Source organism: Macrotis lagotis, chromosome 2 (assembly GCF_037893015.1).
Source record: "Macrotis lagotis isolate mMagLag1 chromosome 2, bilby.v1.9.chrom.fasta, whole genome shotgun sequence".
In the NCBI taxonomy this organism is placed as follows: domain Eukaryota; kingdom Metazoa; phylum Chordata; class Mammalia; order Peramelemorphia; family Peramelidae; genus Macrotis; species Macrotis lagotis.
Window position 1 is genome coordinate 200703287 of NC_133659.1, and position 17293 is coordinate 200720579.

Genomic DNA, 17293 nt, shown 5'->3' on the forward strand with positions numbered 1-17293 from the left:
CACTCAACAATTACATTTGCACATATCCTGGAATGAAGTTCATCAAGGCAGATTTTGTTCTGATTCAAGTTTTTTTTATTTGTCTTAGTCTGAAGTTCACTTTGGCAGAGAAAGAGAGGCAAAACAGGAACTGAGTAGTTTTGCCTTCTTTCTATTACGTTTTTTTTTTCTCCTCCATCTACCTCAGATATTTTGCTGTGGGAATGACACTAAAGAACTGTTTCAGGGAAATAATTTGTTCTTATACAGTTATATATTATACAGTTCTCCAAGTAGATAAAGACAACATTTAATAACCTTTCAAAAGCTAGCTAGGTTTTCTCCATGAAATCATTCTTTAATTGGTCCAGGACATAACAAATTGGCATAGTTTCCTGGTCACATAAGTACAGAAGTCCAGTGCAAGAATAGTTGGGGGGCACCTAGGTCTAACACATGCTTCTGATTGTGTGCCACTATGGCAGAAGACTAGGGTCCAACCAAATCAATGCTGCTTCCTTGGGCATATTCTTGAATATTCTTTCTGTGCTATTGTTTAATAAATTTGCTTTTATTCAATATTAGAAGAACGGAGTGTCTCATTTTGTTCCACTGCCGAGCCTGACCTGGCCTGGCCCGGCCCAGGACGGAGATAAACCTCACCATGGTGAATTCTTTGATCCTCCATTTCATTTACCTCTGCAGGAAGTCAGATTGATAGAGGAAGCCTTGGGATCTTTCTACTGTTATCTACCCACAGAAAGCTGTAGACACCCTACATTACAGTTAAGGAAAAAATTCCAGGCAAGGCTGGCATTGCAGCATTAAGTAGAGATCGGCCAGCAACACATCAGACACTTAAGTTGATTCTGCGGAAAAGCTTCGGAGAGGACCTGGTGTAAGAAGACTGCTGGGACTGGCATGTTGGAATACTGTACTGTGGAGGGTTCTGGAAGGGTGCCCTGTGTGGGAGGTAAAGACTTGGGCACTTGAAACAGCAAGAAGATAAGGCTGGCTCCTAATGGACTCCAGGAAAAAGAAATACCTCGGGTGTGGGATCTATCTCTCTTTTCCTTATAATTGTTGGCATTCTTGAACATTTCTAGTTTAGTAATGCCCTTTCCTCAATTATTTCATATTATGTCAAACAACCTGTATCATTCGCCCAAGTTCCCTTCCTCTAATCACTTTGCTGACACCCGGATCGGGGAGTTTGGTAGAAAACGGCACAAGTCGCGGGACCTGGGTTCCAATCTGTCTTTGTGATTTCAACGGAAGAAACATTTAGAAGGCGCCAGGGATGCTGCCAGCTCTGGCCTTCCTGCCTCTGCCCGGGTGACCTTGGGCGAGTCACCAAGCTCTGGAAGCTTCGGTTTTCCCCTCTGTGAAAGGAAGGTGGCGGCGGCGCGGGCGGCGCGGGAGGCGCGGGAGGGCGATGCTCGGGGCTGGCGGGAGCAGGCCGGGGCCGGCCGGGTGGCCAGGCCCCCCCCCCGCCGCCCCCCTCCCGCTCGCCCCCCCTCGCTCGGCCCCCCCCTCGCGCCGCCCCCCCGGCTCGCCCCCCCCCTCGCGCCGCCCCCCCCCGGCTCGCCCCCCCCCCGGCTCGTCCCCCCCCCTCGCGCCGCCCCCCCCCCGGCTCGTCCCCCCTCCTCGCGCCGCCCCCCCCCCCGCTCGCCCCCCCTTCTCGCGCCGCCCCCCTCCTCGCGCCGCCCCCCCTCCTCGCGCCGCCCCCCCCCGCTCGCCCCCCCTCCTCGCGCCGCCCCCCCCCGCTCGGCCCCTCCTCTCACAGCACGGGCCGCTGCGGGGCGGGGGCGGGGGCGCAGGCGCCCCCACGCACGCGCTCTCCGCGCCGGGCTCGCCCCTCCTCCCCCCGATCCCGGTAGGAGGGCCCCGGAGCAGCGGGGCTCGCCTCGCCCCCCGCCCCGCCCCGGCCCGCCCCGGGGGTCCGCCGCCCCCAGCGCTCCGGGGGTGCCGCCGCACACGCCCCGGCCGGCCGGGCCCCCATCTCACCTCCTCCTCCCATCCCCCGCCTCCCGCGGCTTCACCTCCGCCGAGGCGGCCCCGCCCCGCTCCCCACCCCCACCGCGAGCTCGGGCGGCTGCGGGCGCGGGCGCGAGCCCCTCCGGATCCGCGGGCACGAGCGCGGGACCCTCCTCATCCCCGGGAGCGAGGCGGAGGCTGAGGCGGAGGGGGAGGGGGAGGCGGCGCCTGTGCCGCCGCCGTGCCCGCCGCCCGGGCTCCTGTGACAGGACTGAGCTTACGGGCGCGGACTTGGCCCGCGGGGAGGCCCCGCTAGGCTCCGGACCGGGCACACCCGGGCCGCCCGCAGGGGACCCCGAGGCTGGGGGCGGCGCCGCCGCTGCCCGCAGAGCAGCCCCCCGGGCCTGGGCTGGGGGTGGGCGTCGACGCCGGGCTGCGGCGAGGCCGCCGTGGGAGCCGCAGGTAAGAGAGAAAGGGCGGGGGGGCTCGGGGACGGCATCCTCCGCTCCCTCCCGCGGGCAGGCGCGGGGCATAGCGGGGTGCGCCGGCCGCGGGAGTGGGGGCGCCCGAGGCGGCCTCCGCGGGGCCGTGGCCCCCGGCGGCCGGGGAGAGCGGCGAGGCTGCCCTGCTAAACGTGGCAGCGGCGGCGGCGGCGCGGCCGGGGCGGGCTGCGGGGCGCCGAGGCCGGAGGGCGCCGGAGCGAAGCGCTGCCCTCGGCACCGGGCGGGCCGCCGAGCCCGTGCCGTGCCCCGGGGGAGAAACTCACGCGTGAGAGGAGGGGGGAGCCCCGAAGACGCGGCGGGTGGGTGCGAGAGCAGCCGAGGGCTCCCCGGACCCCGGGCCTCTTCCCCGGCGGTGCGAAGCTCCCACAGCGCTGCGTGCTTGTCTTCTTTTCCAGGTGTGGACGGTGTGTCGCGGTCTATGGGAAACATTGCCGTTAGAAACAGGATTGATTCGTGCCCTTTAATGTCTTTCCCGTGTTCATCTCCAAGCGAAGGCAGTCTCTTCGCTTGAGATGACCAAAGGAAACATATCTAGATCCCCCCCCCCCCACTTTTTTCTACACAGGTGAAAATATATCGAATAAGGAATATGAGGCAATTTGGTGTTCAGGATTTTTTTTTTTTTTTTTTTTTTTTAGCAAAATAGCTAAAAGCTGTTGGTTAAAGGTAAGGAAAAGTAGTGCAGCATTGATTCTTTGCTTCTGATTTTGGGGTAAGGATGACATATGAAGACAGAAATGATACAGTCAATGGGGGATAAAGAACAAAACCCTGGATGCATAGATAAGAGTTGTGAAGCTCTTTTTGCAGTATCTCACAGGTGGAGGATCATCTTTGGAAGTGACCAAAATCTATATGACTTATCAGAAATCAAGTTGAAATCTATTAAAAATTATCTTCTATGCTCTTAAAGCATAGCTGGAATTTGTTTTAGAAGTAACAAAAGACAGCTCCATAAGCTTTGTCCCTTTTGCCCATACTTTGTGTACATGAGACATGCATTCATTATGATGACATGCTATGACACCAAGTCAGGGAAATGGTTAAATACTTTGATGTAATTGATATTTTTATAGGAATGTAATAATTTCCGCTAATATTATTCTTATGACATTGTGCTAGTTAAGTTGATAATGCATATTACTCTGCAGATACAAATTCTGTGCAGGGTTAACTGGCCTAAAAAACCTAACTGGGTTTTCCTGGGGGATTATTTTTGTACTGGTATCTGAATTTTAGGAGGTGCCATCCTCCTTTTAGAGGCCTTCTGGGAATAGAGGAGGATGCAGGCCAGATGAGAACAAAAATTGACTTGATGGTTTGACTATAGCCTAAAACGCTGCCACCCGCTGGCTAGCGTTAGAAAAAAAATACTTCATTGCCCCACTCTTCCCTTGTTATTACTGCCCTCCAGTGGAGTGGAATAGATTCCTATGGTAGGGGAATAAATAGATGATTTGCCCTCCTTTGGAACCACTAATTCCTACCATTTTCCTTCCTTAGTGGGCATGCATATTAATACCTTTTGAAAGGAAACTCCACAGTTAGCATTTTGTCAAAATAGAATTAGTCTGAATTAAATAGGATGCTTTTGTTTTTAGTTTCTAAAATGTATCAATTTTTAGTTTAATTGGAAAGCTTTTCATTATTTTTCAGTACAGCACTTAAATTATAATTGTAACTGACCTGTAATAATTTAAATATCAATTGTAGGGTAGAAAAATATAGTGAGACTTACTAAACATTATACAAAGTACAGACAAAAACACATAATTACATAGTTTATTTCAGGTGTATGTTATTGTCATTTATCTCTGGAATTGAGAATTAAGAGAAATCAGTTGTGAATGGGCAAAGATTTATTTTTTATTGGCAGTAGTTTTTTCACTGTTTTTATTTATTCTTATTTTATACAAATAACGTTATTTTATACATTACTAAAATATTCTTCTTTAAGAGTAAACATAATACCCCCTCCCCCCAAAAAAAGATATAGACTTGCATGAGCGATAAAGCAAAAGGGAGAGAAAAGAATTAAAATTAAAATTAAAAAATAATAATAATTGTAGGCATGGCCAGGTGGCACAATGGATGGAGCCAGGAGCACCCAAGCCCAAATCCAGCCCCGTACACCCAACAGTCACCTAGCTGTGTGAACCCGTGCAAGCCACCCCAACCCCATTGCCCTGCAAAAAACCTAAAACAAAAAAGACCCAAAATAAAATAGTAATGATGATGATAATAATAATAATAATAATAATAATAATTATGATTATGATTATAATTATAATAGTGGGGGTGGCCAGGTGGCAGACAGAGCACTGGCCCTAGAGCCAGGAGCACCTGGGTCCAATTCCAGCCTCAGACACCCAACAATCACCCAGCTATGTGGCATCAGGCAAACCACCCAGCCCCATTTACTCTGCAACCCCCCCAAATAATAATAATAATAATAATAATAATAATAATAATAATAATAATATTGCTTCAGTCTGTGTTCCAAGACCACCAGCTCTGTCACAGGTGGATCACATTCTTTATAATAAGTCCATCACAAAAGTTACTTCCATATTTTTCCACTGTTGCCATTACTGATCTCAACTCCCTTCATTAGGACTTCTCCACTACCATGTATTATATTTTCTCTCTCTCCTTTCACTCTGTCTCTGCTGTGGGGTAGCTGAGTGGCACAGCAGATAGATCCCCGGCCCTGGGGCCAAGAGACCCCAAGCCCACATACTACCCCTTAGGTCCAGCATCCACCTGGCCCTATGGTCCCAGACAGATGATCCAATCCCAGCCCCTTGCAAGAAGTAAAAAAGAAAATGTCTTATATCTGACCACTCCCCCCCTTCCACCTTCTCCTTCATCATTCATATCCCCACCCCTTCCCCCTGTCCCCCTTCTCTCCTTCTTACTCCAGATGTCTTTACCCCGTTGAGTATATATGTTGTTTCCTCTCCTAGCCACCTCTGATGAGAGCAAAGATTCCCTCATTCCCCCTTGCCTTCCCCCTTATCATTGCAATAGCTTATTGTAATAAAGAAAAGCTTATTATATGAAATATCTTAGCCTATTCCTCCCCTCCTTTTACTTTCTCCCATTACATTTCCCTTTTATTCATTGACTTCATTTTTACACCACATTATATCTTCAAATTCAGCTTTCTCCTGTGCTTCATCTATAAAAGCTCCTTCTACCTGCTCTATTAAATGAGAATGTTCATATGAATATTATCAGTATCATTTTTCCATACAGTAATACATGTAGTTCATCATCATTATGTCCCTCATATTTTTCCCTTCTCCTCCACTCTCTATGCTTCACCTGAGTCCTGTATTTGAAGATCAAACCTTCTGTTCAGCTCTGGCCATTCCAACAGGAACATTTGAAATTCCCCTGCTTCATTGAAAGTCCATCTTTTTCCCTGGAAGAGGACATTGAGCCTTGCTGGGTAATTGATTCTTGGCTGCATTCTAAGCTCTTTTGCCTTCAGGAATATTATATTCCAAGCCCTATGAGCTTTTAATGTAGTTGCTGCTATGCCCTGTATGATCCTTGACTTCCGCTCCATGATATTTGAACTGTGACCTTCTGGCTGCTTGTAATATTTTCTCTTTGACTTGGGAATTCTGGAATTTGGCTATAATATTCCTAGGGGTTGTTTTTTTGGGATCTTTCTTGGGTGATTGGTGGATTCTCTCCCATTTCTATTTTGCCCTCTGCTTCTAGAATATCAGGGAAATTTTCCTGTAGTAATTCTTTGAAAATGATGTCAAGACTCTTTTCCTGATCATGACTTTCAGGTATTCCAATAATTTTTAAATTATCTTTTCTAAGTCTGTTTTCCATATCAGTTGTTTTTTCAATGAGATGTTTCACATTTTCTTCTAATTTTTCATTTTTTTGGGTTTTGAAGTATTGATTCCTGATTTCTGGTAAATTCATCAGTCTCCCTGAATTCTGTTCTTTGTCTGAAGATTTGTTCTCCTCAGAAAGTTTTCTTCTCTTTTTTCCATCTGGCCAATTTTGCTTTTTAAAGCATTCTTCTCCTCCATAACTTTTTGAACTGTTTTATCCATTTGACCTACTAGTTTTTAGCATGCTATTTTCTTTAGCATTTTTTTGGATTTCCTTGACTAGGCTGCTGACTTCATTTTCATGTTTTTCCTGCATCTCTCCCATTGCTTTTCCCAGTTTTTCTTCTAACTCCCTCATTTGATTTTTAAAGTATTTTTTGAGCTCTGTCATAGCCTGAGCCCGATTTCTGTTTTTCTTGGAGTCTTTAGATGCAGGAGCTTGTGCTTCCTCATCTTCGGAGTGAGTATTTTGATCCTTCTTGGGTTCATATGCAAAATATTTCTCAATGGTGTTCCTCTTATTTCTCTGCTCATTTTCCCAGCCTGAACCTGGTTTTGGGGTGCTTCCTGAGCTTTTGGGACACTCCCACAAGGGTCTCAGTGTGTAGTGTTCTGTCTTTCCTCCTGGTCTGTGAATGACCATATGTGCCCCCCTCTGCCATGGGGCTGAGGTTGGGGGGGCCTTCTGTTCTATGAGGGGGCCTAGACTGTGATCAGGATCTGAATGTGGTCAGAACCCCAGAGTCCTGTTCCAGGGAATGAGCTTGGCAGTCTCTTTCTCCACTCCCCTCCCCAGCTTCAATGGGCTCATGCCCTGGGGGCTCCTGCTTACTGGCTCCACCTGCTTCTGTTCCTGGATCTTGGCTGGCCGTGTGCCCTGAGGGCTGTGCTTCATGTACTCGTTGTGGCAGAGGTTCCCCGCTATTCCCCCAATTTGTGCCCGGTGCTCACCAGGGCATAACTCAGGAGACTCCCACTGCTGTGAGCCACGGGGCTGCCTCCGGGAGGCTGAAGTTCTTTTGTTCTTGGGGGGGAGCCGAGCCTTTCTGCTCTTTTCCAGGTTACCTTGGGTAGGAGAACTGCCTCATTGGGTCCCTCTGTGGGTTCTGTCTTTCGAAAATTTAGTTAGAGTCCTTAGCTTATGATTTTTATGAGAGAGCGCCTAAGATAGGATCCGTTCTTGTTGTCATCTTGGCTCTGCCCCCCCCCCCCTTTCCTGTAGTAATTCTTTGAAAATGATGTCAAGGCTCTTTTCTTGATTGTCTTTCAGGTATTCCAACAAATTTTAAATTATCTTTCCTAAATCTTGTTTTCCATATCAGTTGTTTTTTCAATGAGATGTTTCACATTTTCTTCTGATTTTTCATTTTTTTGGTTTTGAAGTATTGTGTCCTTATTTCTCCTAAAATCAGCAACCTCCCTCAGTTCTATTCTTTATCTGAAGGATTTGTTTTCCTCAGAGAGCTTTCTTACCTCTTTTTCTGTGGCTTTAGTTTTTTTTTTAAGGTTTTTGCAAGGTAAATGGGGTTAAGTGGCTTGCCCAAGGCGTCACCGCTAGGTTATTATTAAGTGTCTGAGACCGGATTTGAACCCAGGTACTCCTGACTCCAGGGCTGATGCTTTATGCACTGTGTCACCTAGCCACCCCCATGGCAGTAGTTTTTGAGGAGCATTTTAGGACTCAAAATTATACAGTTTGGATCAAGTTTTTATTGCCACTTCCTGTGTGACCTTGGGCAAATCAACTCAACCTTAGTTTCATTATTTTAAAAATGAATGGGCTAGTTTAAATAACTCCCAAAGTTCTCTTTAACTCCAAATCTTTTGATAGACTATAATCTCCTTGAAGGCAAAAAGCACTAACATTTTTGTCTTTATATTCATAACTCCTATTACACTGTCTTTACATAGTAGATATAAATAAATGTTTATTTTTTTGTTTGATTCTTCAAGTCATCTTAAGTGTATCTGTTTAGTTTAAAATTATACTTTGCAATCTTCAGTAGTTATGAAAGCTCTTTTAGGGGGAGTTGGGGTGAGGCAGTATCTAGTTGACTGTAGAGATTATGTCCAGTGATTATCTATATAGTTTTTGCAAAGCAGTGGGGTTAAATGGTTTGCCCAAGGTCACATGGCTAGCTAATTATTAAGTTGTCTGAGGCCAAATTTGAATTCAGGTCCTCCTGACTCCAGGACTGGTGCTCTATCTACTGCGCCACCTAGCCACCTCCAGTTCGGTATATTATTAAAATAACATGGTAATCTTATATACTTACTGACAAAGACCAGTTTCATTTAAGTACTAAATTTTTCTTGAAAAGCTTTGGAGAATTTAGTCTTTGCTTTTTTCTGCATATACAAATTACTAATTTTAAATGAAAAATTTTATGATATTCGTTTGGTTCATATTTAAAGAGTATACATGTACTCTTGCTAGGCAGATCTCAGTTCTTAGTTCAGAGTCTTCTTGGACTGTTAACCCATTTCTGATAATTCCCTTCTCCAAATGCCTGCCCTTTATGATAGGACTGTCCATTCTTACTTTTAAAAGTTTTTATTGAAACAATAGACAGTATATTTTGATTTGCCATTTTGGTGAGAGCTCTGCAGTAGCTTGACTTTGTTTACTTAAGTATTTATTAAACTCACAGGCAGGCTGCATAAAATCGCCCTGCTGGCCACATTTTGGACAACCCTATTTCAAGACTCAAATTAAGACCTCATTTCAACTTTCTCTCACACACACACCCACGCAAACCACCTATCAATGCCAAAAGTCCTTTTCCATAATTAACTTGGAATCATCTTTTATTCTTTGCTCCAGGGGTTCTCTGTTACCTTGAGAATCAAATATAAACTACACACTTTTTGGAATATAAAGTCATTTGCAATCTGATTTCAACTTATCTTTTTTAGCCTTATTACACATTTTCTTCTTTCACATATTCTCTGTTGTCTTGCCCAAATGACCTCTTTGAATTATTCCTCCTATATAGTATTTTATTTCCTCCTCTTTCTGTCTGTACACTGGCAGTCTTTTATGCCTGGAATACATTCCCTTCTTACCTCCTTCTCTTAAGAGGCCTAGGATTTCCTGAAAGACTGAGTGGAGATACCACTTTCTATCAGAAGCTTTTTCTGACATTTCTTCTTCTGCTATCTCCTCCCTTCTCCACTTAACTTTTTTGCTTAGTTTTTATATATTGCATCCTCAAATATATCCGTATTGTCTTCTCTTATAGCATGTAAGGTCCTTGATACTAGGGATAATTTCACTTTTGTCTGTTTCCCTTTTGTGAAACAATGCTTTGCTTACATTTCTATACCCTAGTTAATATGTGAATTCAATAGATATTAGTTGTGATGGCTAAAAGCTTTACCATGGCACTTGTTTAGGTAACTCAGAAAGTTGAATAAATTCATTGTTTTTATGAATTGTACCTTCTCCAGTTTGTAATGCTAACTAATTCATTTTGATGTTCAAGGTGTGGCTTTTCTATTCTAAAGCTTTATTAAAAAAACCCAATATTTTATTGGTACTTTCTTATGACATTGAAACTTCCTGATAACATCTCCTTTCACATTCCATTATATAAAGAATAAGTAAAACAAGTCAATAATAACATACACCATCATGCAGACCTATATTTCATCACTTTGCTAAGAGGCAGGAGTTATGCTATTCTACCAGTTTTCTGATGTCAGATTGGTTATTGCATCAGAGTAACAATTTTACTTTAGGAAATACTTTACTTTCACAATATTTTCAGGATTGTAGCCATTGTGTAAATTGTTTTCTTGGTGCTATTTACCTCTTTCTGCATCCATTCATTCAAGTTTCCTCAAATTTCTCTAAATTATTCTTATTTGTTTTTTTTTATGGACCCCATTGCATTTGTGTGCCAAAATTTGTTTCTCTGTACCATGGTCGATGCATACCTATTTTTTTAAAAAATTTCTTTGCTACCACAAAAAGTGCTACCATAAATGTTTTTGTATATTAATCTTTTCCTCTGTCTTTGACTTACTTGGAATATATGTTTAATAGTGGAGTTACAGGTCAAAGAGTATGTTCAGTTTGGTGATTTTTTTTAAAAATAGTATTTTGTATTGTTTTCTAGAGTTGGTTTTTTTTTTAAAATCAATTTAGGACTCTCCTTACTATACATTAATGGGCCAGTCTTCAGTTTCTGCAATGACCAATTTTATCTTGGTGTTGTAAGTCTGATGAATTGTGAATTGAAACCTCAGAATTTTAAATTATGTTATTACAAATTTGTTATTTCAGTCATATCTTACTTACTATTTTTGATTCTAGTTGGGAATTTCCTGGCAAAGATACTGGAATGGTTTGCCATTTCCTTCTCTAGCTCATTTTATGGGTGAGAAAATGGAGGCATACAGGGTTAAGTAACTTTCTAGGGTCACACATATCTGAAGTGGGATTTGAACTCAGGCCTTCCTGATTCTAGGCCCACCTAGCAACCCTGTTATTATAAATAAATGTTCATTAAGATGAGCTTAATAAATCTGCTTTTCTTTCTCTTCTTCCCTCATCCTCTCAAAAAACAAAAAAAAATGCTCTACACCCCCAAAAGATACAAAACAACAAAAAGGAAGAACAATAGCAAGAAAACATACTCTTTTATTTGTGGGTTACTTTTTCTCTTCTTAGACTCCTCACCAATGCATTATTTATGACAGTGTTAAACTCCTTCCCAAACTCCATGAAACCAGATTTTTTTTTTAATGTGGTTTGAGTAGGTGTTTTGTGAGGATTGCTTATTCTCATTTATTCCTTAAAGTATTAACTTATAAGTGCATAAACTATTAGGTGGAAAAATTTGGGGTATAAAATAAGGCATCATTTCCTTTATTTTACTTCAAAACATCTGAATTTTCTTTTCCTTTTGTGGGTTTTATGTATTCTTAGATTCTACTGAAACTATATGTGTATTCCAATAATAAATTTGAAGTCCCACAAAGTTCTTTGACAGTACTGATGTAGGGATATTTAGATTGCGGAAGAAATAGATCCTGGAAATGATTGCACTTACTGGTTAAATCAATGGGAGAATGATTAACTATGAGGTATCTTGCTTCAAGCACATTCTGATAACTGATACATCCAAAGCTGGTCTTTTTTCTCTAGAATAGAGTAAAAATGATTATACATATACATACATATGTATACATATACATGCACGTGTAAGTATGTCTTTTCCTTGAACATTGCTAGGTTCCCTTAGATTGGGACATTATCTTCTTTATATTACATACATTTTTGAGATTGTCTAGAATACTTTTGCTTATGGTATTCAAATTTGATTTCAGTGACTTGGAAAAAGCTGTTTATTGCAAAAGGCTAACTATCAAAATTCTTTCCCCTCTCAGTTTTGTGGAGCTCTCATTTTTTTTTAATCTTGAGAGAACTCATCTGTTTGATTTGGCTTACTCTATCTTGTTTTTTTGATGATTAGTTATTATTCTTAATTAAGTTCATAGAGATGGTGAGATTTATATGTTTAGAACTTATTGTCTGCCTCTCTCCCAAATCCCTACCCCAATGAAAAAAAAGGCAAAATAAGCTATCACATCAGGCTCTATTAAAAAAAATATTTTCTAGCACTCTTCATTTTGGCCAAAAAATTGAATATTTTGTGAACCATTTTGGAAATTTGTTTGATTATTAGTATTTTTCTTAGAATGGATTATGGCTTAATTTCTATATCTTGTTTATTCAGTCTATAGTTATTAAATACCAAAGTTCTTTTGTAAAATTAAACATGTACCTTCTTAGAATTGCATGAGAAAACTTGTCAGACATTTATTTGAAGAGAATCTCTAGTAGTAAATGCTACTAGATTTTAAGAAATTAAAAGTGAAAATCGCAAGGGTAAGAAATACGTATGTTTTGTTAGATATACTATCTATCCATCCAACCATCTATCTATCTGTCTGTCTATCTATATCTATCTATTCCTTACACACTTGAAATATTGTAGAAAAGAAACAGATTAGAGGAAGGGTGTAAAGATAACTATGTTTTCCTCATGTAATAATAGCTCTTCCCCACCCCACCCCCTGTCAGTTGACTATATTTGATTATGTGCCCCATATAAGATTCAAGCAGTGGAAAAACAGGAGGTAGGATCATAGACTCTTAAATTTGAGTTTTAGAAAGTCATAGAACATTTTTATTAAAGTCATACTCTATATGGGTGATAATAGTTTTGTTGTTGCTAGTTTTTGTTTTTGTTTTTTAATGAGACAATGGGGTTAAGTGACTTGTCCCTAGGTAACACAGCTAATAAGTATCACCTGTCTGAGACTGGTTTGAACTCAGCAGGTCCTCCTGATTCCAAGACCGGTGTCCTAGCCACTGTGCCACTTGGCTGCCTCCTTAATTTTTTAAAAACTGTGTCTGCAACAGAGCATAAGCACCAATAGATCTTCAAAGGCTTGGCATATGATCTAGTATTAGACTATATGTGTTTTGTTTAGTTCTGTCCTGTCTTAGTTTTGAGAGGCTTATCATGTAGTTGACTTAAGAGAAATGAACTTCAAGACTGTCTCCAGTCCGAGTCAGTTGACCAGGCAGCTTTTTGTCAGGGGAGGTATTATGGTGTTAACTTAAATCTTTGAATTCTATGAAAATTGACTTGAGGCTGTGTGGGATAAAAATCCACTTAAAAAAATATAGAGACTCCTCTGAGCAAAAAAAAAAAAGAAAGTATTTTGGCTTTTCTCAAGAAAAGGGCACACTCCAAGTCTCACAAAGGTAGTGAACATCAAGGAATTGCCCCGAGGCGACAGTCAAGCAAGATTATATGGCCTAGTGATTCCCGCCTCCCTAGCTCTGTGTCTTCCAACCTGATTGGTTAAGGTTTTCAGTTACAATCTTTACATGAAAAATCTACTTGGTTAACAAAGAGAAGAATAAAATGTTTTCATAGAATATTAACTCACCATCCAGATGGTGAGGATATCAGAAGATTTCTAATGACCTTTTGTTGTCTGTCTTAAATGAATTAATGTCTGAGTATGCAAGGTCTTCTAAGAAAATCTACTATCTTCTTAGTTTAGTACTTATCATCAAACAAGAGGAGGCAGTCTACTGTTCTCCCTTTGGAAATAGTTCACTGTTACCCTCCCTAACAGAATCGTGAGGGTGTCTGGGTTAGAATGCAAGGTCCCTTTCCCTCTTTCTTCTAAGAATAGTCTAAGAGTAATAGTCTGTCTTTGTTTTAATGATTTTTGACTCTGAGAGGATTTCACTAGGAATATTAACTCTTAGGGAATATTCCACTCAAGGTGTATAAGGTGAAAACTTGACTAGTTTAAAAATCTCCCAAATAGGTATTATTTCAAAGAATTTGCAGAAATAATTGAATTAATTCTCTCAGAATGAAGTTCCGTTAGATTGTAGTTAGTTTAAAATTGGTTGAATTAAAAATAAAAAGAGCCTAGATTTTCCCATTAACCCTGGCGAAGGCAAAAACCAAAACAAAAAGAAAATGTTACCCCATTTTTGATAGTTTTTCCCCACAGACTATAAAAATTGTTACTATCTTTTTAGGGGATAGGGTAACAGAGAATAACATTTTTCTTTGTTATTTTTAAGATTTATGAATAATTTCATTTTCATGTTTTCTAATGTGATTTTTCTTTATTTTTTCCAAATACAAATAGAGTAACATTTTTATAAAGCTATTTTATGAGGCATGATTCTAGAGAAATTGAAGAGTTTAATGAAAATAATTTTAAAGAAACTTTGGAGAAAACTCTTTTGGTATTTTTGGAATAGGATGAAGGAAAACTTTTTTGGGAGAACTGTTTAACTTGTGAAAAAACATTACAAAGAGAATTGTATGAGGAATGAAGTTGGAGAAAGAGATTATTGAGATGACTTGACAGAAGATAAAGAAAAATGTCCTTTCTAAAGGAATTCTTTTAACTCTTAACTGGTGAAGAACAGAATTCTTGAAAAATCCTAAATTATCCTAAATTAATCTAATTGTGAAATGTGGTTTTCAGAAATAAGTAATGTGTAGTTGTAGGAATGATTTGATTAAATAATCAAATTAATTATTTAATGAGAGATGTCAAGATTTAGTAATTAATGAATAGTCAAACCTACTCTTGGATTGCAATAGATTGATGAAAATTAGTATGGACAAATTAAGCAGCAGTCTGAGGAGTAACTTATAAATAAGTGTGTGGTCTAGCTCCATAAAATCCTGTGGTAATTCCAAAAACCCTTTTTTAAGTCTTGCAGAGCAGTGTTTGTGTATGTCATAGAATTCAGTAGCAGCATCTGAATGATGATTATGTTTGTCCTTCATTCTGGATGAAGAACATGACATCAGGGAGGTGATACCATGTCAAATACATGTATTGGATTTGAGTGAGGACAGTTGTGCTAAGTCACCAAGCCTCACACTCTTCTTCAGAGCCATCTGGTCCAGTGGTCAGATAAGAGTCAGGATGAATGGAGATGTTCCTGGAGGAGAGGCAATCAGAGTTAAGTGACTGAGGTTGGATTTGAACTCCAATTTTTCTGACTCCAAGCCCAGTGCTCTATCCACTATGCCATCTAGCTTCCCCCAGAAAAGTCTGAGTATGCACAAAGTAAATACCTTTGAATGGAGTTTTTTGTTTATCTTCAGATAAACCAGAATTAATGAGGCTAATGGGGTGAAAAAAGATGTTATTTTCATCATTCCCAGCATTGCTATTCTACACTTTTAACATTCTCTATTAAAGTGCTTTTTTTTCCCTTCAGGTTCTTTAGTTTGATACTTGTGTTTACTTGGCCCAGCCTCCTGCCTTCTGTCTTTCTTCCTCCTCCCTCTCTCTGTCCTCTTCTTCTTCCCTCATTTTCTCACTCTGTGCCTCCCTTTTTCCTTTCTTCTTCCTCTCTTCTTTTCCTCCATCTCCTTTCTCCCCTTCTTCCCTCCTCAGAAGAATAAGATAAATAATTAAATCAGTCACTTAAAATGAAAATTAATTAGTCACTTAAAAAATTAAATTGGTCATATTGCTAAACAACTGGAGATAGGCAGGCAGGTAATTTCTTCAAACTACATATCATTATACTAAACTTTATTCTTAATAGAACTCCAGGCTACATTGCTTAAGGATAACTTGTGAACATATAATTTTAAAAGGAAGTGGTGATCAGTGAAAGCTAGAATGAGTTTGCCAAGAACAAGTCATATCAGACTAACCTCATTTCCTTTTTTGACAGGGATCAAGGGAATACCATGCATATAATATACCTGGAATTCAGCAAGATATTTGACAAAATCTCTCATGAGGTTCTTATGGACATGCTGGAGAAATGTGAGTTGTATGATAGTATAGTTAGGTAGTTTCATACTGCATGCAGAAAGGATAATTAAAATTAATGACAACCTGAAGGAGCTCTTTAGTAGAGTTCTCAAATTCCTAGTTCTAGTTTATCATTTTTTTTTAAACCAATGATGTGGATAAATACATAGATGTTGTGCAGAAACTGGACAGACCCTCATCTCATTTTAATACCAAGATAAACTCCAAATAGACACATAATTTAGACAAAAAGCTGGCATTTAAGCAAATGAGAAGAGCAAGGAAGAAATTAGTTTTTAGGTTATGGATAGGGGAAGAGCTCACAAATAAATAAATAATAGAATCACAGAAAATGAAGTGGAAATTTTTGATTATGTAAAACAAATAATTTACCCAAATTGAATGTGGTTAAAATTAGAGGGGAAACAGGTAATTGGGGAGAAATATTTGCAGTAAGATTTTCTGTTAATGTTCTAATATCCAAGATAGAAATCCAAATTTATAAGATAAAAAACCATTCCCCCATAGGTAAATGGTCAAAGGATGTTAACAATTTTCAAAGGAAGAACTTCAAGCTATTAATAACTTTGTGGAAAATGCCCCAAATCACTTATAATTAGAGAAATGTTATTTAAAGTACCTCTGAGCTTCCACCTCACATTCATCATATTGACAAAGATGACAAAAGAGAAAAATAGCAAATGTTGGAGGGCCTATGGGAAACTAGGCATACAAATGCATTGCTGGTAGAGCTGTGAATTGGTTTTGTCTTATGGAAAACAATTTGGAACTATATCTACACCCCAGAGTTACTAAATTGTGCATTCCCTTTGATCCAACTGTTTACTACTCAGCCTTTAACTAAAAGAAATAAACAGAACTAGGAGAATAATTTACACAATAACAGCATTTTAATCAAAAGAATTTCTAAAGAAGAACAAAAATGAAAAATGAGAATTCACAGCAAATGAAGAAGAAATAAAAAGATGCGTTAGATATTGTTTTGCTCAAATATATGCCAACAAAACTAATCTCTTTTGTAGAATATTTGAATATTTTCAAAATCATAAAATTCAAATTTACAGAACAGGATTTAGAGAATTTAAGCAATCTAAGTCATAAATGAATTTTCAAAGAAAAAATATTCCAGGGCAGGATAAATTCGGGAGTGAATTGCATCAGATGTTCAAAGAATAATGAATTCTGAAGTCAAATAAATTGTTTAGAAAAATAGCAAGAAAATTCCCATTTTTTGACACAGAAATACTCTTAATTTGTGAACTAGAAAGAATCAAAAATAGAAATAGAAAACTGTAGACTAACATTTCTAATGGAAATGATACAAAAATTTTAAATAGGGGAGGCTAGGTGGTGCAGTGGATAGAGCACCAGCCCTGAAGTCAGGAATACTTGAGTTCAGATCTGGTCTCAGACAATTAATAATTACCTAGCTGTGTGGACTTGGACAAGCCACTTAACCCCATTTGCCTTGCAAAAACCTAAAAAAAATTTTAAATAAAATATTAGTAAAGAAGCTAAAACAACATATCACAAAGATTTTACACTATAACCAGGTTGGATTGACCAGGAATACAGATTTATCATTAAGAAAATGATAAATTCAATTAGCCATATTAATTT

General features: G+C 40.1%; 1 protein-coding gene across 4 annotated transcripts in view; it reads left to right on the forward strand.

Annotated features, from left to right (window-relative positions):
• Positions 1-2135: 2135 nt before the first annotated feature.
• TANC2 (tetratricopeptide repeat, ankyrin repeat and coiled-coil containing 2) overlaps positions 2136-17293 on the forward strand; it is a 649103-nt gene continuing 633945 nt past the window's right edge. For 3 of the 4 annotated variants that reach the window (XM_074224430.1, XM_074224434.1, XM_074224432.1), the window contains exons 1-2: positions 2136-2418; positions 15570-15664. The gene's annotated coding sequence lies outside the window, so the exon portion shown is untranslated. The remainder of the gene's footprint in view (positions 2419-15569; positions 15665-17293) is intronic. The other variant, XM_074224431.1, reaches the window with a different exon arrangement.